Here is a 24918-nt window from a genome sequence, read left to right as displayed (position 1 = left end):
AGATGGTACAGTGTGACAAGTGCAACGGATGGTATCACTACGATTGCGTTGGAGTTACGGATGAGGTTGGAGATAATAGCTGGAGCTGTGCCAATTGCAAGACCGCAACGTGGAACCAGCGATCAACGTCAACGTCAGACAAGGATCCATCGTCAAAGGATGCCAGCAAGGAGCACTTGCCCAAACATCATTCGGCACCGAAGAATGCCTCTACACAAGAGCCAGTGCTTCCAGCGAGCGGGTCTGGAGAACTACCAAGCACGTCTACAGCCAGACTTCACCCCAGTGATTCGGCGGATCCGTCATTGCAGAAGGCGAAAACAACTGGAAAAAAGCTGTTTGTTCCGTCGGTGGACGGATTACCTACAATCGAATTGGAAAAGGCAACGTCGGTGGTATCCAGCTCGTCCACGCAAAGGTCCGCGCGAAATCGTGCCAAGTTGCAGTTGCAACGGCTAGAAGAAGAGCGGGCTTTCGAGGAGAAACAAGCAGAGCGACGTCGAGCCGCTGAACAACAAGAAGCGGAGAAGCACAAGGCGTTCCTGGACAGGAAATATCAAATCCTGGAGGAGCTAGCCAGTGGAGGAGGATCCAGTCGTCATTCCGGCAGCAGTGGTTATCCACGGAGTCAGGTGGAAAAGTGGATCGAGAAGGGATGTCATTCGACGGTGGCGCAGAATTACGATGAGCCAGCACTGTTAGAGCGTGATCGACAAGACCAAGTACAAGCACGGCAGAATTTCAATCGACAACGACAGGTCGAAGAGAATCCAGCACAGCTAGAACGGGGTCGACAAGATCAGCTACCAACACAGCGGGAGGAACATCGACAGCAGACAGAAGCCATCAGAATGTCGAAGTACTTCAATCCGAATACTCAAGCACAGTCCACAAGAATCCAGTCGGCGCTGAACCAAAAACCACGAATCCTGGCGAATTCAACGATTCTAGCTCAAAATCCCGGAACATTAGGCCAAAGCTCTCCAATTGGCACACACCAACCAGACGACGGCGACGACGACCCATTTCAGCTTTCACGCTCCCAAATCGCTGCAAGACAAGCGGTTTCCAAGGACTTGCCAACATTTTTCGGCAACCCGGAGGAATGGCCGATCTTCTTATCCATGCTAAATAGTACGACCGCTATGTGGATTCACGGAGGAGGAAAACCTTGTTCGATTGCAGAGGAGCCTAAAGGGAAAAGCCTACGAAGCAGTGAAGTGCCGACTGATGTATCCGGGCAATGTCGAAGGCATAATCAACACCCTGAAAATGCTGTACGGTCAACCGGAGATCATCGTTCACACGCTTATCGGGAAGATCACCGCTCTACCGCCGGTCCGGGAAGATCGGCTTGAAACGTTGATAAACTTCGCCGTAAACGTCCAGAATTTCTGTGCAACGGTCGATTCGTGTAGACTGGAGGAATATATGTACAACGTTACACTCCTGCACCAGTTGGTTGCTAAGCTGCCACCATCGATCAAGCTGAACTGGGCACAACACCGGAAGACGCAGGCAGTGGTCAACCTGGTGACCTTTAGCGAGTGGGTCTATTCGCTGGCCGAAGCAGCAAGTTCAGTAACGTTTCCGGTAGAATCGCTGCATACAAAGCCGACGCAGAACGACGGTCGTCGGAAAGGAAAAGGGGAAGCGTACCTCAACGCACACGCCGAAACACCCGCGAATTCTGACACGAGTATCGAATCGACTTCTAAATGGACACCATCGTCCACAGCTAAACCGGCGAAAGAAGTCTGTCCAGTCTGCAAAGGAATTTGCAAATCCGTGGACAAATGCAAGCGTTTCATCGAATTTTCGAGGGATTCCAAATGGGCAGTCATCCGAGAGTTCGGACTTTGCCGAACCTGTCTTCGCCAACATAAAGGACTATGCAAAGCTAAACCGTGTGGCAAAAATGGATGCACTCTCAGACACCACGAGTCGCTGCATAACGAGCAGAAGCCTCAACAGCAACCTACTGGCCCGACGGCTGGAAATCCGAATCCTCCGCAATCATCAACGAGCGGGGCTGATCTGGGTTGCAACACGCACCAAACGGGTTCAAGCACTGTTTTATTCCGCTACCTTCCAGTGGTCCTATCCGGACCAGAAAAGACAATCCATACCTTCGCGTTCCTAGACGAAGGTTCGGGAGCAACACTGTTAGATCAAGATCTCGCCGATGAGCTTCAACTAAGTGGTACTCCTAGTCCAATATGCCTTCGCTGGACGGGCGGAACTGAGCGATGCGAGAAGAACTCGTGTATCGTTCGGCTACAAGTCGCTGGACAATCTGAAGGAGCAGAGAAGTTCACTCTAGAGGAGGTGCAAACTGTCAGGGAGTTGCTGCTGCCGCGGCAAACCTTAGATTTCGCTGAACTGAAGAAAAAGTACCGTTACTTGGAAGGATTGCCTATCTCCTCGTACCACGATGCACGTCCTCGCATCCTGATAGGAACGAAGCATGCGCAACTCGGTTTAACTCTCAAGAGTCGAGAGGGAAAATTCGGAGAACCAATTGCCACCAAAACACGCCTTGGCTGGACCGTTTGTGGCAATCTGAGATCCGGAAACGCGCCGAGCATGTTCCACTACAGTTTCCATGTCTGTTCGCTGAACGGACAGTCCGACGATGAACTGCATCAAGCGATGAAAGACTACTTTTCGATTGACAGCTTGGGAGTCATAAGTCCGACAAAGCCACTTTTATCAGCTGAAGATGGGCGAGCAGAGACACTGCTGAAATCTCTCACACACTTCTCAGGTGACCGCTACGAGACCGGTTTACTGTGGCGCTATGACAACGTCCGTCTGCCCGATAGCCGAACAATGGCCCTGCGCCGTCACCGATGCCTGGAGAAACGCATGGAGAATGATCCTCAGCTCGCGGAAGTATTGCATCAGAAGATAGCCGATTACACCGAAAAAGGTTACATTCGGAAACTGTCCGAAGAAGAAATTCAGCAACAATTCATCAACCATTGGTTCCTGCCTGTCTTCCCAGTAATCAACCCGAATAAGCCCGGGAAAGTCCGAATAGTATGTGACGCAGCTGCAAAGACCCATGGAATTTCCCTGAATCCAGTTCTCTTGAAAGGACTCGATTTGCTACGTTCGATGCTGAATATTTTGCTACAATTCCGACTACATCCGGTGGCGGTGACTGGAGATATTCGCGAGATGTTCCACCAGGTGAAAATCCGCCAAGAGGACCAGCAATACCAGTGCTTCTACTGGACGGGCAAGAATAGAGAGCTTGAGGTTTATGCCATGACCGTGATGACGTTCGGGGCGTGCTGCCCCGAGCAGAAGCCATGAACAGAATAACAAAACATGATATGGATTTGATTGATATAAGAGATAAAAGAACAGGCGACAATATCAAATATTTGCACCGAAATATCATTTAAATATCAAGATATGCTATGGATAAGAACAAACTAATGGCACATGATATTGATCACTTATTACAAATAGCAAAACATGATCTCCTCATGATATTTTAGTGCAAAATATTGATATTGTCGTCTGATCTTTTATCTCTTATATCAATCAGGTTCATATCTCATTTTGCTATCTTATCAACATTTGATATTATTGAGCTATTTTCGTCTACTCGGGGCTCTCCTAGCAGTGCACAATTCGCAAAGAATATCAACGCGGAGCGGTTCAAGAGTAAATATCCAGCGGCGTGTGAAGCGATCACTGACTCGCATTATGTCGATGACATGCTGCTTAGCGTAGCCACGGAGGAAGAAGCTATTCAGGTAGCCAAAGACGTTCGCCATGTACACGCACACGGGGGCTTCGAAATCCGCAACTGGATCAGCAATTCAAGGAATGTCGTAGAGGCGCTGCAAGAAGAGAACGTGGATGAGGAGAATAGTCTGGACCTGACAACGGAATTGGCCACCGAGAAGGTCTTAGGCATGTGGTGGAATACGGCAGCTGATGCTTTCACCTACAAAATCGGATGGAATCGCTACGGGGCCGAACTACTCAAGGGCGATCGGCATCCCACGAAGCGGGAAGTACTGCGTGTCCTCATGACCGACCCGCTCGGGCTCATCGCTCACTTCCTTGCCGATTTGAAGTTCTTGCTACAGGACATCTGGCGATCTAGTGTCACCTGGGACGAAGAAATCGGGGACGAGGAGTACGATAAGTGGAAGATTTGGCTGAGCGCCTTGCCGCAGGTTGAAGAACTCCAAATACCTAGATGCTTCTGGCCTGACTACTCCATCAACCAAGTCGACGAAGTGCAGCTCCATTCGTTCGTAGATGCTGGCAAGAATGGAATGGCTGCCGTGCTATCTACGGTTCAGGAAGAACGAAGAGATCCATTGTTCAATAGTCGCAGCAAAACTAGAGTATCTCCGCTAAAGTTGACATCGATCCCTCGACTGGAATTACAAGCGGCGATAATTGGAACACGACTCTCTAAAACCGTGTGTGATACACTGTCGATCCGCAATGTGAAGAAGTTCTACTGGTCAGACTCCCGAGATGTCCTATGCTGGATAAACTCCGACCACCGACGCTACAGCCAGTTCGTTGGATTCCGCGTCACCGAGATTCTCGAATCCACCGAAGCTCACGAATGGCGATACGTACCTAGCAAGCTGAACGTAGCCGACGACGGTACCAAATGGAAAGAAAGTTCCGACCTGTCCGCAGGAAACAGATGGTTCCGAGGTCCTAGCTTTCTCAAAGAAAATGAGGAAGCTTGGCCGCAATCTTCTACCCGCGGCAAACCAACAGACACCGAACTGCTGCAAAATCTGCAAGTTCACTACACTCCTCCAGAACCAGTCATTCGTGTACAAAACTTTTCAAGCTGGAAGAGACTGCAACGCGTTTTGGCGCTGGTGCAACGGTTCATAAAGAATTGTCGCCTGAAGACGGAACAGAAGCCTATCGAAGTAGGACCTCTGAACGCAGCCGAACTCCGTACAGTCGAAGCGCATCTAATCCGTATAGAGCAGCAGGAAGGCTTCCCGGAAGAACTACGTACTCTACGAAACGCAGCTCAACATCCGGGAAAAACTACGAAGCTTCTTCCCAAATCCAGTCCGCTGAACAAGCTTCTTCCGTGGATCGATGACCTTGGCATAATGCGTATGAAGACCCGTATCGCAGCGTGCCAATATGCCACCGACGACGCTAAGAATCCCATCATCCTTCCAAGATATCATAACATTACCACACTAATACCATAACCGATACCATCACCAAAATAACGAGACAGTGATAAACGAAATACGCCAAAAGTATCAAATCTCTCGCTTACGTTCATGCTACAGTCAAGTTCGCCGTGATTGTCAACGGTGCAAGAATGATCATTCAGTACCAAACACTCCGATTATGGCTAACCTACCACCCGGTCGCCTAGCAGCGTTTTGTCTACCGTTTACTCACGTGGGCATCGACTACTTTGGGCCCATTGAAGTTGCTGTAGGAAGAAGGCGTGAGAAGCGCTGGGGAATGTTGGCAACGTGCTTGACCGTTCGTGCAGTACATATCGAGCTTGTCAATTCCCTTAGCACCGATTCTTGTATAATGGCTATCCGTAACTTCATCGCTCGTCGTGGTCAACCCCGGAAGATCTACAGCGACCGTGGCACCAACTTCGTCGGCGCCAATGCAGAGTTGAAGAAGCTATTGACAATTATCAATCATGATGCCATGATGAGGGAGTTCACGACCACAGAGACCGAGTGGGTATTTAACCCACCGTTGGCACCACACATGGGCGGTAGTTGGGAGCGGCTTATACGAACCGTCAAAGGTAATCTGATGGCTGTTTGCACCACCAAAACCCTCTCGGATGAAGTGTTACGAAATCTACTGATTGAGATCGAGAGCGTCGTCAACTCTCGGCCCTTAACACACGTTCCAGTAGATGACGATTCTGGTCCAGCGCTAACTCCAAATCATTTTCTGGTTGGCTCATCCAATGGTTCGAAACCTTTAATCAGCATCGACGACACCGGCATCGCCCTCAGGCAGAACATGTGTACTTCGCAAATTCTGGCGAACTGCTACTGGAAACGCTGGCTAACAGATTATCTTCCGGAGATTACCCGCCGGTCCAAGTGGTTCCAGTCTGTCAAACCCATCGAGACCGGAGACATTGTAGTGATTGTTGACCCGAAGTTACCGCGTAACTGTTGGCCGAAAGGTAGAGTCATCGCTACGACTACTAGCCGAGACGGGCAAACGCGATCAGCGACAGTGCAGACATCCGTCGGAGTATACGAGCGCCCCGTTGTGAAGCTGGCGGTCCTAGACGTTCAGCGCGTGGAGCAGTAAGCCAACCGGAAGTCGTCGTACCCTGGGGGACTGTTGGCCTACCCCATTAGGCCAGCGCGCACACCTATGACTGTGGGTCCTATATTGCTTGCAATCCTGCAAGCAAGACGCGGCCATGACGGAACGGATGACAGGGAGTGACAGGCCTTCGGCCTGTCACCGGGTGAGTGGACAAAACAGAACAAACAAAAGGAAAAATCTTTGATATAGCTGACGAACGAAAACGCAGTACTAATTATATCCTAAAAAGCCTTAAAAATAGTGTAAAATTATCTAAAATTAAACTTAAGTCTAGTGAACTGGAATATTAAATTAGTGCCTACTATCTACATGCTGGATTGGTGAGAATATTTACATAAAACTATAATATTTGGTGTAAAAAACTATCCTTATATACTAGGTAACCTAAATCTCGTCACGTCTCTCTTGAACTATTACCAGAATACGGACTGCCACTATTTTTTGCTCTACTGATACGAACACAATACAAACGGGAACTAAACGTGAGTAGATTAAATGTTCGATTTCACTATTAAAAACTAATAGAAGCAATATGCGTACATGGCTTCAGGGGTTCACCAAACCCATCTCGCGGAGCATTGTAAATTATGTACATATAGTTATAAATTTGTTTTAGAATTATGAATCATTATGAATTATTATTATATATTCCCGATAGGAAAATTATATTCTCCCTCAAACAACGGATCAAGTGTTTGTCATTTCCGCGTCGGAGAATCATAATTACGGAAATATTCCCCCCGTTGGATATAATCCAACACCTGTCGGCAAGGACATTCCGGGTCTCAATCAGCGGAGCGAGTTCCAATGCGCACAACATCGTCGCAGGCGTCCCCCAGGGCAGTATCCTCGGGCCCCTGCTTTTCAATCTGTTCACCTCCGACATGCCTGAACCTCCAGAAGGCGGCATTCTGTCTCTGTTCGCAGATGACACCTCCATCGTCTACAACGGTAGAGTGATCAGAGCGCTAGTGGCAAAACTCCAACGAGGCTTGGATGCCCTGACAGAGTACCTCACCAGCTGGAAGATCTGTATCAACGCGGCGAAGACCCAGGTCATCATTTTCCCCCACTCCAAACCCCCTAAACATGTTCCGCCTGGGGACTGTAAATCGTCCTCAATGGCATGACTGTGGAATGGGCCAATGAGGCCGACTATCTTGGCTTAACCCTCGACAGCAAGCTTATTTTCAGGCAACAGGTTGACAAAACGGTGACAAAGTGTAACGTTTTGTTGAAACTACTGTACCCTTTGATCAACCGCCGGTCGTCATTGTCCTTGAAAAATAAGCTTGCTGTCTACAAGCAAATCATCCTCCCTGTGATCGAATATGGCATGCCGGTCTGGGAGAGCTGCGCTAAAACCCACCGCCTCAAACTTCAACGGGTCCAAAACAAATTCCTGAGGATGATCCTAAACACCCCTGCCAGGACAAGAACATCCGAACATCCGAACATCCGATTCCACAAAGAGCGGTTCGAAATTCGATACAGCGGAGCGGACACAGCAGCACGAAGGCGTGGCAGTGGCAATGCTGAAAATCTATTACAAATTTTGGCTTAGCGAAAATCATCAAGTGGCGGTCGGACAGTTTCAATGCAAGGTGCCGACAAGCGTTTGGATGCAGTTTAGTTATTGGAAAGTCGCATTGGGAAATGAAAATTGATTCTTCTCAGGACCAACATTTTATGGACAGAAAGAGTTAATTGCGAAAATGGACTGTTTCGGTGGCATCGGGTTTGGGGTGGTAGCTTGGTTGCTGTTAGTGATTCCATCCATTCAAATTTAATGCATCACCATCTTTCTCCGACGCGCTATTAAATTCGCTATTTACGATTGAGTTTTACACTTTGAAGAAAGATTATTTCGGATAGTCGGATCAACCTTCTTTCGTATAAAATGGTGGCTTTTGTATAAAATCAATGAAGACGCCACCTCAGTGGAAACTATTTATAGCAACCACTCATCGGTGAACGTCGATCGGACAGACAGATGCCAAGAGATAATGTTTTGTAATATGAAGAAACTTCGTTTTGAGTCAATTTTCTGTTGTTATTCCTCGCAACAATACGCATCTTAGATAACCAACATCTCATAACCAAATTCAGAAACTAGCGAGAAAATTTCATAGGATTTTAAGAATTTGTCATTCTCCTAACGGTCTTTTGTCTGCGGAATCCCGATCAAAATGACTCGCGTGCGTCGAAAAGCAGATTTCTTATATAATTCCATTAGCCCCGCCCCTTCATTTATCGTCATGAGTGCCCATTATATTTACACCCATATCAGTTCCCAAAGGGGCGGGGCTAACGGCCTTAATTTATTGAATACAAGAAAGCTGTTTCCAGCGCGCGCGAGCCATTTTGATCGGGATTCCGCAGAGAGCGGTTGAACAAGATTTTACGCAGAGCGGACGCAGCGGAGCGAACACAGCAACACAAAGGCGCTCTGGTAGCATTTTCAAAGAAAAACCATCGAATTGGTGGTGGAAGTCTACGTTGGTGGTCGTCATTCAACCTCAACAAACCAGCATTTTATGTGAAGAAAGGGTTGATTACAAAAATGACGTCTGTTGCGATCCCGTGCTGAAAACAGCACGAAGTGGAATTCTAACGCTAACGTTCAGACAAGCATTTGGTTGCAGTTAGTTAATGGAAAGGTTCATTGGGGACCAGTGGCGTAGCCAGAAAATTGGTTTGGGGGGGGGGATTGTGGTTGAGTGGGGGTTCCCAGAAAAAAAAAATTCTAAAAATTTTGTCTCTGGAGGGGAGGGTTTATGTCCAAAACCACCCCCGTGGCTACGCCACTGTTGGGGATACAAAATTGGTCCTTCTCAAGACCAGCATCTTCTGAACAGAAAGGGTTGATTGCAAAAATGGACTGTTTCGATGTGAGCGATTCCATTCATTCAATCAAATTTATTGCGTCGTCACTCATCGACGCGCGCTTAAGATTCTGCTATCGAAGGGTAACTTTCTGTCAACGCCAAACTATTAATTTTGGACTTTGATGAACATTCTTGCATCTATCATTTCCAATGACCAACGAAACAAAACCAAAGAATCTAGCCAGAAAATTTCACTTTCCGTCGACGACGGCCAAATGGATGAAGACGCCACCTTAGTGAAAAATGTCGTTTAGCTGCCTTAGTTTTCAAATGGCGCATTATTAAAAACTATTTTTTTTTAAATCGACATTGTCGTTTAAACGGATAAATTCGAAAACTTAAGCCGAACAGTCTGTTTGTCTGGGTATTTTTTTTTTTGCAAAGGTCAAAACCTCTTCTTGGATAAATAGTTTAAGTCCTGAAAAGGACTGTTTGTAATTTATTATTGAAGTTCCGCTTACTTTGCCACTAGTGCTTTAGTAAACGATGCATGTACACTTCCATCGCGGGCGGAAGTCGAACGTTGCAAATTAATATATTTTTGGTTTTGGTTTGGTTTCGCGCCACCTCCGATTCTGCTTAGTTTTCCTTCATTCTGGCCATTTTTGAGCATAATGTCTTCTAGGATTCTGATGATATCCACTGAAAGATAGACGAGTGGCTTCGTGTTAATCCCTTTTCCACGGTTGGTTCATCCAACTGGGAGCTGCTTTCAGTTTCTTGATTCGGTTGACCTCCGAGCAGTTTGCGCAATGTTAATAAATTGACACAAATTATGATGAAAAATATCCTCCATTTCGTATAGCTACGTAGTTCTACGTCACCGTACAACCCGAAGTTTTTCATTAAAAATATGTCCACTAGGGTGTCCCTAAAAAACACTATGTTCGAAAAGTCATGGTGCTCAAGCTTTAAATGAAAGATTCGAACATTTCTGTAAAACAACCCAAAATTCTAAAAATAGTTCAGAAGTTCCGACAGAGCGGTTTTTGAAAAAAGGTGTTTTTTTTTCACTTATTGTCATATATTGGCTATTTTTGCCACATTTCAATCGTTAAATATTTTGTTATTTTTTTGTGGTCCATAATGGGTGGTAATACGGTTGATATTATGCAATAATATGACCTCTAAAACCATTTAAATTACACAAAACTGCTTTTTTATAATTTTCGCAGAATTTCACTACATGTTCGTAAAACAATTTTTGTTCGTACTTTGTCAACCGTTATTCGAAAAGTATTTTTAATAAGGAAATTTCCATTATAATAAAACTTTTTGAATAATACTTGATAAAGCATGTGAAAAAACCCAGATTAATCCACCTAGCGGTGATGGAGCCTTTATCGTGTGTCATAAAAATAGTATTTTGGCCATAACTTTTGAGCCCATAGTCCGATATGGCCAATTTTCAATAGGCAACAATGGGACAGGATTCCGCGTCGAATTGTTGAGGGCAAATCGGTTGAGGATAAGTGCCTAAAAAATGAGTGAGATTAGTTTGCGCATACACATACACACACAGACATCACTTCAATTCGTCGAACTGAGTCGATTGGTATATAACACTATGGGTCTCCGGGCCTCCTATAAAAAGTTCGTTTTCGGAGCGAACAGGCTATATCAATACTTTATATACGAGAAAGGCAAACATTCTATTTTTATTATATTTAAATGGTTGTAGGTGTCATATAATTCCATAACACCAACCGAATCACCATGTAGGAAACTCGTTAAGGTCCACAGAAAATTCAAAAAATATTTAACCATTGGAAAATTCATTAAAATTTGGCTAATATAGGCAATATGTGACAAGTACGAAAAAACAGCTTATTTAAAAAAATGTTCTGTTATTCCTCAACTCTGTATGGAATGTAAGTCCGTTCAAAATGTGTATAAAGATTCAAAACAATACAAAATCAATACATACGATGAAACTGTAAAAAAGGCAACCCAAAACCGTTAAGAAGAAGAAGTCTGTATATGATTCTTGTGCAATTAAAAATACATAAGACATTACAGAATTATTATCCACTAGTCTCAATTGAATTGTCATGTCATAATACTCTTTCCGCTTCCAGTCATGAACTTGTGTAACGTCAATCAAGAAGGATGGAAATAACACTCGGCAATGACAAACAACTGCATCGTTATTCTGGTTGTGCAACAGAGGGACACATAACTTTACGCGACGACAATACTTATAGAGTCGTAAAGCTATAAATCGATAGTAAATTTATAAATCCAACATAAATGTGTTGAACTACCATCCGCGCCACCCGAATATTATTCCCATCATATAGGTAAGATGTTGAAATAGAATGTAGGATATGGGAGACAAAAAATACCCCATAGTTTTTACGATCTGCTGTAAACTGGTCACAGTTGAGATGGTAGAGGAAATAAATAGATTTGCGAAGATGGCTAAAAAAACTGAGATGAAAGCGTCGTCACCGAATAGAAGTATGCGGTTGAGTAATACTTTTAGCAATTGTGAAATACGAAAGTTTAGTTACCTATATGCCAAGATTATGAAATAAGAAATATTACAGTTCATGAGTTTTATTTAATTCTAAGTTGTCACTAGAGTTCTTCATGAAAATTAAAATTTATTGTGCAAAATATGAAGAAAATTTAAAAATCTATTGACTGACGGATACCGGTTTTAAGGACAATCACGACTGAATACAACAATAGCTACTAGCATGGCTGCATTTTCTAGTGTCCAAAGCTCAAGTTACTGGTGATCAACATATCTGGAAATAATGTTCGAATGCAGGCTGCTATATAGTAAAGATGATAAATAGATTTTCGCCAAATTATGCAGTCTGGTTTTGCGATTTGTGCCTCTGAAAGTGTGAGGTAGTTTTAAAATGGAATCCCAACGGGTTTCACCTTAAATCGTTGTGAAATAGACACAAACATCACATACCCTTATTGTAGTCCGATCACTTCTAGTCATCAACGCTTTTTATGTCTTTTCCGAATTGCGATTCCGCATCGCTAGGCAATCATCGTTGCTTATGATACGCTGATCTATTTGTTGTTTCATATGATATTCATTTTCGCTCCCAAATACACAACCTTTGGCCCCGTTAGTGCACCGACAGACAAGAATGAAGGACGCTCCTTATCTGAATCTCTTTTGTTCGGAATCATTGTTGATTTGTTGTTTTATTGACCCTCGAATTTATTGGCTTCGTCCATGCTCTTGTTCACAATGATGATGGTTTGATACTACATCCCGCCTCCTCCGGAAATAAGATGCTCCGGAGCACCAGAATGGTTTTCATAGCGATTTGTGAAGTATTAAAAGGTTGTAAAATACATAATTGGATTTCTACGTGTAGGTGACAGTTTTCACTACCGTCAGTCAGATTTGAAATATTTTTCTTGTTTTTTTGCCCATCTAGGGATAGTTTACAAATCAAGTATCGTTGTAGGGTCTGAATGCTAACCACCGCGCCAGTCTGTACATTTTACTTCTTCCTAACTTGTGCGTTCATGTCGTAGTCTGTCACATATCGATGTTCTATATCTCGATATCTCTCCTCATGTCGATGGTTTTCTCGGTCCCTTCAATCTACAAACATTTGGGCACTCTACATCTCGATAACCTCCCTATCTCGATATCTCTTTATCGTGATGTGTTCTTGTCATATTTTGTTCAGGATTCTCTCTCCCTATGGCGATATATTCATATTTCTAGGCTACTAAACCATTTTTGGACAATAAAAAACACATTAATAACAAGATGTGACATTTGTTTTGTTGTCGTTTTTCATACCAACGAGTTTTTTGCCTTTCTCGTACAACAAAGTTTTAACGAAAGGCTACCATTTCACTCCAAAATCGAACTTTTTATAGCAGGCCGCAGGCGCAGGCCCAATAAGCCGCATGTAGAACTAATAATTACGAGCAATATAAGAGATAATACGACTCGATATAATCGGCAAAGACCTAGTCGTCAGGTTTCGCGGGTTGCGACAGGATGATGTACGATGAATTACATCCCCGCAACTTGCTGGACAGGGCCGAAAGTGTGGAAAAGCGGGCATCGAGCGGATATCTTCTATGAAAGCTGTGGCCCAACCAACGACCTGGGATGTGCAAGCTGAGGATAAAAGACCGTTCTTCAATTATAGCATCATCAACGTGTACTGCCCACACGAAGGGAGACCCTTCGAAGAGAAAGAAGCATTCTACGCACAGCTGGAGCAGATATACGATGGATGGCCAGTGCGGGACGTCAAAATCGTCATCGGCGATATGAACGCGCAGGTAGGAAGGGAGGAAATGTATAGACCGGTCATTGGACCGGATAGTCTGCACACCGTATCGAATGACAACGGCCAACGATGCATAGACTTCGCAGCCTCCCGCGGAATGGTAGTCCGAAGCACCTTCTGTCCCCGCAAAAATATTCACAAGGCCACATGGATACCACCTAACCAAGAAACGGAAAACCAAATCGACCACGTTCTAATCGATTCTTCTCCGACATCACGAACGTCCGCACTTACCGCAGTGCGAATAATGAATCCGACCACTACCTCGTTGCAGTATGCCTGCGCTTAAAACTCTCGACGGTGTACAACACGCGTCGAAGTCGGACGCCGCGGCTTAACATTGAGCGGCTACAAGACGGTAGACTAGCCCAAGAATATGCGCAGCAGCTGGAAGTGGCATTTCCAACGGAAGAGCAGCTAGGCGCAGCGTCGGATCAGAGAAATGACTGGTATGACGGCGAATGTGAGCAGTTAGTGGAAGATAAGAATGCAGCATGGGCGAGATTGCTGCAACACCCCACGAGGGCGAACGAGGCACGATACAAACGGGCGCGGAGGAAAAAGCACCAGCAGGAAGATCGAGACCGTGAAGAGAAGGAGCAACTGTACCGCGCTAATAACACACGAAAGTTCTATGAGAAGTTGAACCGTTTACGTAAGGACCACGTGTCACAGCCTGATATGTGTAATGACATAAAAGGGAACCTTCTTACGAACGAGTGTGAGGTGATCCAAAGGTGACGGCAGCACTACGAAAAACACCTGAATGGCGATGTGACAGACGAAGATTGCGGTATGGTGATGAACCTGGGAGAACGCGCGCAGGACATAATTTTATCGGCTCCGGATCTCTATGAAATCCAGGAGGATACTGTCCGGCTGAAGAACAACAAAGCTCCTGAGGTTGACCAACTACCAAGAGAGCTGTTTGAACACAATGGTGAGGCACTGGCTAGAGCGCTTGGGAGGACGAAGTTTTATCACAGGAGTGAATGGAAGGTGTCGTGTGTCCCATCTACAAAAAGGGCGATAATCAACTACCGCGCAATCACATTGCTGAACGCCGCCTACAAGGTACTCTCCCAAATTTAAGGCCGTCAACTGGCACCAATTGCGAGAGAGTTCGTTGGGCAGTACCAGGCGGAACTCATGAGCGAACGTTCTACCACGGACCAGGAGTTCCCCGAATACAACGTGCCTACTCATCATCTATTTATCGACTTCAAAGCCGCATATGATACAATCGGTTGGGACCAGCTATGGCAGCTTATGCATGAAAATGGATTTCCGGATAAACTGATACGGTTGATCAAGACGACGTGTGATGTGCGTAGTTCTAGTTTTAGAGGCATTCTCGAGTCCCTTCGAAACGCGCAGACGGTTACGGCAAGGTTATGTTTTTTCGTGCCTGCTATTCAACATTGGAGCAAGCAGGGCAGGGATTTTACGAGTGGTTCGATTTTCACGAAGTCAGTCCAGTTATTTGGTTTTTCCGACGACATTGATAATATGGCACGTAACTTCAGGAGATGGAGGAAGCCTACATCACACTGAAAAGTGAATCTAAACTAGTCATCAACACGTCAAAGACAAAGCACATAATACGAAGAGGCTCAAGAGAGGACAACATAAGCTACCCACCACGAATTTGTTTCGGAGGTGACGAAATCGAAGTGGTTGAAGAATTCGTGTACTTGGGCACACTGGTGACCTCCGATAACGATACCAGCAGACAAATTCGAAGACGCATCGTGGCAGGAAATCGTATGTATTTTGGACTTCGTAAAATGCTCCTATCGAATAGAGTTCGCCGACGATCAAACTGACATTCTACAAAACGCTTATTAGACCGGTAGCTCTCTACGGACACGAGACCTGGACGGTGCTCGTGGAGGACCATCGCGCCTTGGGAGTTTTCGAAAGGAAAGTATGCTACGTGCTACGTATCATCTATGGTGGGGTGCAGATGGCGGACGGTGGATGAGACGAATGAATCACGAGTTGCATAAGCTGTTGGGAAAACCATCCATCGTTCACACCGCGAAAATCGGAAGAATGGGTGGGCCGGGCTCTCAACAACGATCCGACGAGAACAAGAAGTCGAGGTGCACAGCGAGCAAGGTTGATCGATCAAGTATAGGACGATTTGCGGACCCTCCGCAGATATTGTGGTTGGCGATGTGCAGCTATAGACTAAGTTGAATGTAGACCTGTGCGTTGCTTGAGAATTTATCGGCGGCGGCGTAATAGATCATTTTCAGCCGGCGGCTGCTTCCTGATGGCGTCACACCGTTGGTATTCGGCGGCGGCGTAGCTCGGTGTGAGCTTATTTCATGCATTAGAAATTATCCGAAATCTAACAAAAAAATCCTCCGTAAATTCCGTAAGTTCCCCAGGAATTCCTTCGGAAGTTCCTCCAGAAATTCATCCAGAAATTCCTACGGAAGTTCCTCCAGTTTCTCCAGGAATTATTCTGAAAATTGCTCCAGGAATTCCCTCGGAAGTTTCTCCAGGAATTCCTCCGTAAGACTCTCCAGGAACTCCTCCGAAAGTTTCTTCAGTGATTCCTTCAGAAATTTATTCCAGGATTCCTCCTGAAGTTTCTCTAGGAACTCCATCAGGAATTCATCTGGAAGTTCCTGCAGGAATTCCTCCGGGAGTACCTCCAGGAATTCCTCCGAAAGTCCCTCCAGGAAATCCTCCGCAAGTTCTTCCAGAAAATCCACCGCAAGTTCCTCAAGGAATTCCTTCGGAAGTTCCTCCAGGAGCTCCTCCGGAAGTTCCTCCAGGAATTCCTCCGGAAGTTCCTCCAGGAATTCCTCCGGAAGTTCCTCCAGGAATTCATTCGGAAGTTCCTCCAGGAATTCGTTCCGAAGTTCCTCCAGAAATTCCTTTGAAAATTCCTACGAAAGTTCCTCCAGTAATTCCTCCATAAATTCCTTCATGTATTCCTCCGGAATTTCCTCCAGGAATTTTTGCGGAAATTACTTCAGGAATTCATCTGGAAGTTCTCCAGGCAATCCTTTAGAAAGCACCTCCAGGAGTTCCTCCGGAAGTTCTTCCAGGACTTCCTCCGGAAGTTACTTCAGGAATTCCTCCGGAAGTCATTCCAAGAATTCATCCGGAAGTTCCTCCTGGAATTCCTTTTAAATTTTTCGGAGGAAATTTTTAGAATTCCTCCGGAAGCTTCTAAAGGAGTTTCTCCGGAAGTTCTACATGAATTCGTTCGGAAGATCCTCCAAGAATTCCTTCAGAAGCTCCTTCACGAGTTCCCTCAAGAATTTCTCCAGAAACTCTATTTGGAGTTCCTTCAGAAACTCCTCCAAGAATACTCAATAAATTCCTTCGCAAACTCTACAGAAATTATCACGAGAACTCTTCAGATATTTCTTTTGAATTCCTACCGAATTTTACATGGCATTTCACTAGACCCACCTCCCGGAAATTCTTTCCCAAGAATTCTTGAAGAAATCTTATGAAAATAAATTGCGCAATCTGGATCTAGAAAATCTTTTGTGTCGTACTGTGGGAATTCTTCCAAAATGAACCCAGAAATTCCTACCCCATATTTTTTCTAAGGGTTCTTCCTTAAAGTCTTTCAGAAATAAAGTCTTCCGTTGTCGAGACGAGCCAGCCTCGGGCTGAAAGTCTCGATAATAAAGACAAAAAAAAAAAAAAAAAAAAAAAAAAAGTCTTCTGAACATTGATTCTCTGGAAATTTGCTCAGGAGCTTAGAGGAAAAAAATTATAAGAACTCCTTCTTAAATTGCTCCAAGATTCTCCCCGGCTATTCCCACGGAAACTTCTTCAGTATTTATCTAAAACCCTACAGTTTTTTTTCCGGAAAATTGCTTTGAAAACTTCTCCGACATATCATAAAGAAATTATTCCGAAGATTCTCCTGGTTTTACTTCAGATACTTCGTTATAAATAGTCCATGAAATCTCTCAAGAATACCTGCAAGAATATCCGCAAAAATTCCTTCAATTCCGAAAATTCTTTTATGAATTTCGTGAAGAAACTTCATAAGTAGACTTATATAAGTTCATTAAAAAATTTCAAAATAAGATTATATGAACTTGGCTGAAAAGATGTATTTCCGACAGGTGCGAGATAAATCTGGGCATAACAGTAAAAATGCCATCGGCGTGGTAAAAAAAAATCGGCGGCATGGTTGTTTTGCATACGGCGGCGCGCCGATTCACTTCTGATGGTGACGGCGTGTGAAACTCGTCGGTGGTGGTGGCGCACAGGTCTAGCTGAATGGAGAGACTTTTTTTTATTTATTTTTTATTTATAACAAAATAGGAATTTTCCAATAAAGAATATACATTTTGCAATAAATAAATATAAAATTTCCACAAATGCAACATTTTCATAAACAATTAATAATTTTCCACAAAACAAAAAATAAATAAGGACTTTCAAAAGCAATCGTCATTAGCAATAAATAATAACAAAGTTTTCTAATAAACAATAACAAAGTTTGGGGCCCGGCTTAGCCTAGCGGTAAAACGCACGGTTACAAAAAAAGACCATGCTGAGGGTGGCTGGGTTCGATTCCCGGTGCTGGTCTAGACAATTTTCGGATTGGAAATTGTTTCGACTTCCCTTGGCATAAAAGTAGCATCGTGTTAGCCCCATGATATACGAATGCAAAAATGGTGCCTTGGCTTAAAAACCTCGCAGTTAATAGCTGTGGAAGTGCTTAATGAACGCTAAGCTGCGAGGCGGCAATGTCCCAGTGGGGGATGGATGTAATGCCAATGAAGAAAAAGAAGAATAATAAAGTTTTCCACAAAAAAAATTACACAACAATTAATAAATTTCCACGAAAAAATCAATAAAGAGCAATAAAATCAATAAAGAGCAATAAACATGAAAATTTCCATAACGAAATATAAAAAAGCAATGAAAATGAACATTTTCTCATAGATAACCTCTTCTTCTAAATCGTTTGAAGTTCATGAAAATTTTATTGCTTTTTTATATTTTTATGGAAATTTTCTCATTTTATTGATCTTTATTGATTGTTTTGTGGAAAATTAAATTTTTCATGTGAAAAAAAAATTGTGGGAATTTTGCTACTCCAGTTTGTCGCCTTTCTTGTAGATGGGGCATATAACCCCTTCCTTCCACTCCTCCGGTAGCTGTTCGGTTTCCCAGATTCTGACTATCAGTTTGTGCAGGCAAGTGGCCAGCTTTCCGGGCCCATCTTGATGAGCTCAGCTCCGATACCATCCTTACCAGCTTGGCACGGCAAATTCTGGGTAAAGCGTACCATTGGTACTTCGCGTAACTGAAGGAATAAAATAGACCCCATCTCGCGGTCCTTAGCCTCTTACCCAGCAACTCCTATCCCTACCTCCCCGCGGTGCTGGCCGGGATACGAACAACCTTAGGGAAGATCGGGTAACCAACCCCGGTGGGAACTATGGTCGTATGCTGACAGGGAAGGGGGTTTTGCTCCTCTCCGGAGGTGCAAATCTTATTGAGCGTCTGTTCTCCATGTCAGGATCGGCTCACAACAGCGTCTGTTCTCCATGTTAGGGGCGGCTGATCATCGTCCGAGTGCCAGCGAGGGACTCAAAGTGAAACTGTGCACCATGGTCCACCGGAAATAAGGAGGAATGGTCCTCCGGAAATTTAGGGGGTTTGGTGTCAGGCCCTGCAAGCCAGCCTTTAAAAAATCATAAGCAACGAACAATCAACAAGAGAGTACGGACCGGAACCATCGGCGAAGACCACTGCGACGAAAAGGGACTAGCGATTGGAAACTCGGTTCGTGGAATTGCAAATCTCTCAACTTCATCGGGAGCACACGCATACTCGCCGATGTGCTTAAGGACCGTGGATTCGGCATCGTAACGCTGCAGGAGGTTTGTTGGAAGGGATCAATGGTGTGAACGTTTAGAGGTAATCATACCATCTACCAGAGCTGCGGCAACACACATGAGCTGGGAACAGCTTTCAAAGTGATGGGCGATATGCAAAGGCGCGTGATCGTGGCCGATCAATGAAAGAATGTGCAGGTTGAGGATCAAAGGCCGGTTCTTCAACTTCAGCATAATCAACGTCCATAGCCCACACTCCGGAAGCACTGATGATGATAAGGACGCATTCTACGCGCAGCTGGAACGTGAGTACGATAGCTGCCCAAGCCACGACGTCAAAATCATCATAGGAGATTTGAACGCTCAGGTTGGCCAAGAGGAGGAGTTTAGACCGACTATTGGAAAGTTCAGCGCTCACCGGCTGACGAACGAAAACGGCCTACGACTAATTGATTTCGCCGCCTCCAAGAATATGGCCATTCGTAGCACCTACTTCCAACACAGCCTCCCGTATCGGTACACATGGAGATCACCACTGCAGACAGAATCACAAATCGACCACGTTCTGATTGATGGACGGCACTTCTCCGACATTATCGACGTCAGGACATATCGTGGCGCTAACATCGACTTTGACCACTATCTGGTGATGGTTAAACTGCGCCCAAAACTATCCGTCATCAACAATGTTCGGTACCGACGACCGCCGCGGTACGACCTAGAGCGACTGAAGCAACCTGATGTCGCCACTGCATACGCGCAGCATCTCGAGGCAGCGTTGCCGGAAGAGGATGAGCTCGATGGGGCCCCTCTTGAGGACTGCTGGAGTACAGTCAAAGCAGCCATTAACGACGCAGCGGAGAACAACGTCGGGTATATGGGTCGAAGTCGACGGAACGATTGGTTCGACGAAGAGTGCAGACAGATTCTGGAGGAGAAGGACGCAGTGCGGGCGGTCGCGCTGCAGCAAGGTACCCGGCAGAACGTGGAACGTTATAGACGGAAGCGGAGACAGCAGAACCGCCTTTTTCAGGAGAAGAAACGCCGCCTGGAAGAAGCGGAGTGCGAGGAGATGGAACAGCTGTGCCGTTCTCAAGAAACACGCAAGTTCTACCAGAAGCTCAACGCATCCCGCAAAGGCTTCGTGCCGCGAGCCGAAATGTGCCGGGATAAGGATGGGAGCATCTTGACGGATGAACGTGTGGTGATCGAAAGGTGGAAGCAGCACTACGAGGAACATCTGAATGGCGCTGAGAGTATAGGCAGTGAAAGTCAAGGCAGCGGAGGAGATGACTACGTCAGTTCAGCGGACGATGGAAGCCAACCAGCCCCCACCTTGAGGGAAGTTAAGGATGCCATTCAACAGCTAAAGACCAATAAAGCAGCTGGTAAGGATGGTATCGGAGCTGAGCTCATCAAGATGGGCCCGGAAAAGCTGGCCACTTGCCTGCACAAACTGATAGTCAGAATCTGGGAAACCAAACAGCTACCGGAGGAGTGGAAGGAAGGGGTTATATGCCCCATCTACAAGAAAGGCGACAAACTGGAGTGTGAGAACTTTCGAGCGATCACCATCCTTAATGCCGCCTACAAAGTGATATCCCAGATCATCTTCCGTCGTCTGTCACCATTAGTGAACGAGTTCGTGGGATGTTATCAAGCCGGCTTCGTTGACGGCCGCTCGACAACGGACCAGATCTTTACTGTACGGAAAATCCTTCAAAAATTCCGTGAATATCGGGTACCAACGCATCATCCTGTACGTTGATTTCAAAGCGTCATACGACAGAATAGACCGCGTAGAGCTATGGAAAATTATGGACGAGAACAGCTTCCCTGGGAAGCTCACCAGACTGAACAAAGCAACGTTGGATGGTGTGCAAAACTGTGTGAAGATTTCGGACCAACAGTCCAGTTCGTTTGCATCGCGCCGGGGACTAAGACCTTGACGGACTTTCGTGCCTGTTGTTCAACATTGCACTAGAAGGTGTCATGCGGAGAGCCGGGTGTAACAGCCGGGGTATAATTTTTAACAGATCCAGTCAATTTATTTGTTTCGCGGATGACATGGACATTGTCAGCCGAACATTTGCAAAGGTGGCATAACTGTACACCCGCCTGAAACGTGAAGTAACAAAAGTTGTACTGGTGGTGAATGCGTCAAAGACAAAGTACATGCTAATGGGCGGAACCGAGCGCGACAGGGCCCGCCTGGGAAGCAGTGTTACGTTAGTCGTGAAATAAAAAGGCGCATCATCTGTGGAAGTCGGGCCTACTACGGGCTCCAGAAGAAACTGCGGTCGAAAAAGATTCGCCACCGCACCAAATGTGTCATGTACAAGACGCTTATAAGACCGGTTGTCCTCTACGGACATGAAACATGGACAATGCTCGAGGAGGACTTGCAAGCACTCGGGGTATTCGAGAGACGGGTGCTTAGGACCATCTTTGGCGGTGTGCAAGAAGACGGTGTGTGGCGGCAAAGAATGAACCATGAGCTCGCCGAACTCAACGGCGAACCCAGTATCCAGAAGGTAGCTAAAGCCGGAAGGGTACGATGGGCAGGACATGTTGCAAGAATGCCGGACAGCAACCCTGCAAAGATGGTGTTCGCTTCCGATCCGGCAGGTACGAGACGGCGTGGAGCGCAGCGAGCGAGATGGGCAGACCAGGTGCAAAATGACTTGGCGAGCGTGGGGCGTATCCGAGGATGGAGAGATGCGGCCTCGAACCGTGCATTGTGGCGTCAAATTGTTGATTCAGTGTTATCTGTTATCTACAAAAAGGGCGATAATCAACTATCACGCAATCACATTGCTGAACGCCGCCTACAAGGTACTCTCCCAAATTTTAGGCCGTCGACTGGCAGTTCGTTGGGCAGTACCAGGTGGAATTCATGAGCGAACGTTATACCACGGACCAGGAGTTCCCCGAATACAACGTACCTACTCATCATCTATTTATCGACTTGAAAGCCGCATATGATACAATCGGTTGGGACCAGCTATGGCAGCTAATGCATGAAAATGGACTTCCGGATGAACTAATACGATTGATCAAGACAACGATGGACCGGGTGATGTGCGCAGTTTGAGTTTTATAGGCATTCTCGAGTCCCTTCGAAACGCGCAGACGGTTATGGTAAGGTTATGTTTTTTCGTGCCTGCTATTCAACATTGGAGGAAGTAATACGAAGGGCAGGGATTGACACGAGTGGTTTGATTTTCACGAAGTCAGTCCAGTTATTTGGTTTTGCCGGCGACATTGATATAAGGCACGTAACTTCAGGAGATGGAGGAAGCCTACATCACACTGAAAAGCGAATCTAAACTAGTCATCAACACGTCAAAGACAAAGCACATAATACGGAGAGGCTCAAGAGAGGACAACATAAGCTACCCACCACGAATTTGTATCGGAGGTGACGAAATCGAAGTGGTTGAAGAATTCGTGTACTTGGGCACATTGGTGACCTCCGATAATGATACCAGCAGAGAAATTCGAAGACGCATCGTGGCAGGAAATCGTACGTATTTTGGACTTCGTAAAATGCTCCTATCGAATAGAGTTCGCCAACGATCAAACTGACATTCTACAAAACGCTCATTAGACCGGTAGCTCTCTACGGACACGAGACCTGGACGATGCTCGTGGAGGACCATAGTGCCTTGGGCGTTTTCGAAAAGAAAGTGCTACGTATCATCTATGGTGGGGTGCAGATGGCGGACGGTGGATGAGACGAATGAATCACGAGTTGCATCAGCTGTTGGGAAAACCATCCATCGTTCACACCGCGAAAATCGGAAGACTGCGGTGGGCCGGGCTCTCAACAACGATCCGACGAGAACAAGAAGGCGAGGTGCACAGCGAGCAAGGTGGATCGGCAAGTCGAGTCAAGTACAAGACACTGAAGACGACCACACAGTTGTGGTCGAAATACGTATCTGCAAAGATAACGAAAATTAACTGGTGGAAGTACTTAATTCGTCTTAGACGGTTTAATACATTCCACTAAACGAACTTAATATATTTTTCTGAAGGTGGATCGATCAAGTATAGGACGATTTGCGGACCCTCCACAGATATTGTGGTTGGCGATGTGCAGCCATAGACTGAGTTGAATGTAGACCTGTGCGCTGCTTGAGAAATTTTCGGCGGCAGCGTGATATATCATTTTCAGCCGGTGGCGGCTTCCTGATGGCGTCACGCCGTTGGTATTCGGCGGCGGCGTAGCTCGGTGTGAGCTTATTTCATGCATTAGAAATTATCCGAAATTCAACAAAAAAAATCCTCCGTAAATTACGTAATTTCCCCAGGAATTCCTTCGGAGGTTCCTCCAGAAATTCATCCAGAAATTCCTACGGAAGTTCCTCCAGTTTCTCCAGGAATTATTCTGAAATATGCTCCAGGAATTCCCTCTGAAGTTTCTCCAGGAATTCCTCCGTAAGACTCTCCAGGAGCTCCTCCGAAAGTTTCTTCAGTGATTCCTTCAGAAATTTATTCCAGGATTTCTCCTGAAGTTTCTCTAGGAACTCCACCAGGAATTTATCTGGAAGTTCCTGCAGGAATTCCTCCGGGAGTACCTCCAGGAATTCCTCCGAAAGTCCCTCCAGGAAATCCTCCGCAAGTTCTTCCAGAAAATCCACCGCAAGTTCCTCAAGGAATTCCTTCGGAAGTTCCTCCAGGAGCTCCTCTGGAAGTTCCTCCAGGAATTCGTTCGGAAGTTCCTCAAGAAATTCCTTTGAAAATTCCTACGAAAGTTCCTCCATAAATTCCTTCATGTATTCCTCCGGAATTTCCTCCAGGAATTTTTCCGGAAATTACTTCAGGAATTCATCTGGAAGTTCCTCCAGGCAATCCTTAAGAAAGCACCTCCAGGAGTTCCTCCGGAAGTTCTTCCAGGACTTCCTCCGGAAGTCATTCCAGGAATTCATCCGGAAGTTCCTCCAGGAATTCCTTTTAAATTTTTCGGAGGAAATTTTAAGAATTCTTCCGGAAGCTCCTAAAGGAGTTTCTCCGGAAGTTCCTCCAGAAGCTACTACATGAATTCGTTCGGAAGTTCCTCCAAGAATTCCTTCGGAAGCTCCTTCACGAGTTCCCTCAATAATTTACCCAGAAACTCTATGTGGAGTTCCTTCAGAAACTCCTCCAAGAATACTCAATAAATTCCTTCGCCAACTCTATAGAAATTATCATGAGAACTCTTCAGACATTTCTTTTGAATTCCTACCGAATTTTACATGGCATTTCACTAGATCCTCCTCCCGGAAATTCTTTCCCAAGAATTCTTGAAGAAATCTTATGAAAATAAATTGCGCAATCTGGATCTAGAAAATCTTATGTGTCGTACTGTCCGAATTCTTTCTAAATTAACCCAGAAATTCCTACCCCATATTTTTTCTAAGGGTTCTTCCGGAAAGTCTTTCAGAAATAAAGTGTTCTGAACATTGATTCTTTGGTACTTTGCTCAGGATTTTAGAGGAAAAAAAATATAAGAACTCCTTCTTAAATTGCTCCAAGATTCTCCCCGGCTATTCCCACGGAAACTTCTTCAGTATTTATCTAAAACCCTAC

The 24918-nt window shown here is 45.4% G+C and overlaps 1 protein-coding gene and 1 long non-coding RNA gene across 2 annotated transcripts in view; one reads left to right on the top strand and one right to left on the bottom strand.

Moving 5' to 3' along the window:
• Positions 1-24918, bottom strand: part of LOC134220474 (cardioacceleratory peptide receptor-like) — a 271750-nt gene that overhangs the window by 35356 nt on the left and 211476 nt on the right. The window lies entirely within an intron of this gene.
• On the top strand, positions 6082-7096 carry LOC134225826 (uncharacterized). The gene is made up of 3 exons (XR_009983335.1): positions 6082-6656; positions 6716-6818; positions 6995-7096. It is a non-coding gene; the product is annotated as an uncharacterized LOC134225826 (long non-coding RNA).

This window comes from Armigeres subalbatus, chromosome 3 (assembly GCF_024139115.2).
Source record: "Armigeres subalbatus isolate Guangzhou_Male chromosome 3, GZ_Asu_2, whole genome shotgun sequence".
In the NCBI taxonomy this organism is placed as follows: domain Eukaryota; kingdom Metazoa; phylum Arthropoda; class Insecta; order Diptera; family Culicidae; genus Armigeres; species Armigeres subalbatus.
The sequence above is the reverse complement of the archived record's forward strand: the minus strand, read 5'-3'. Positions and strand labels throughout refer to the sequence as shown.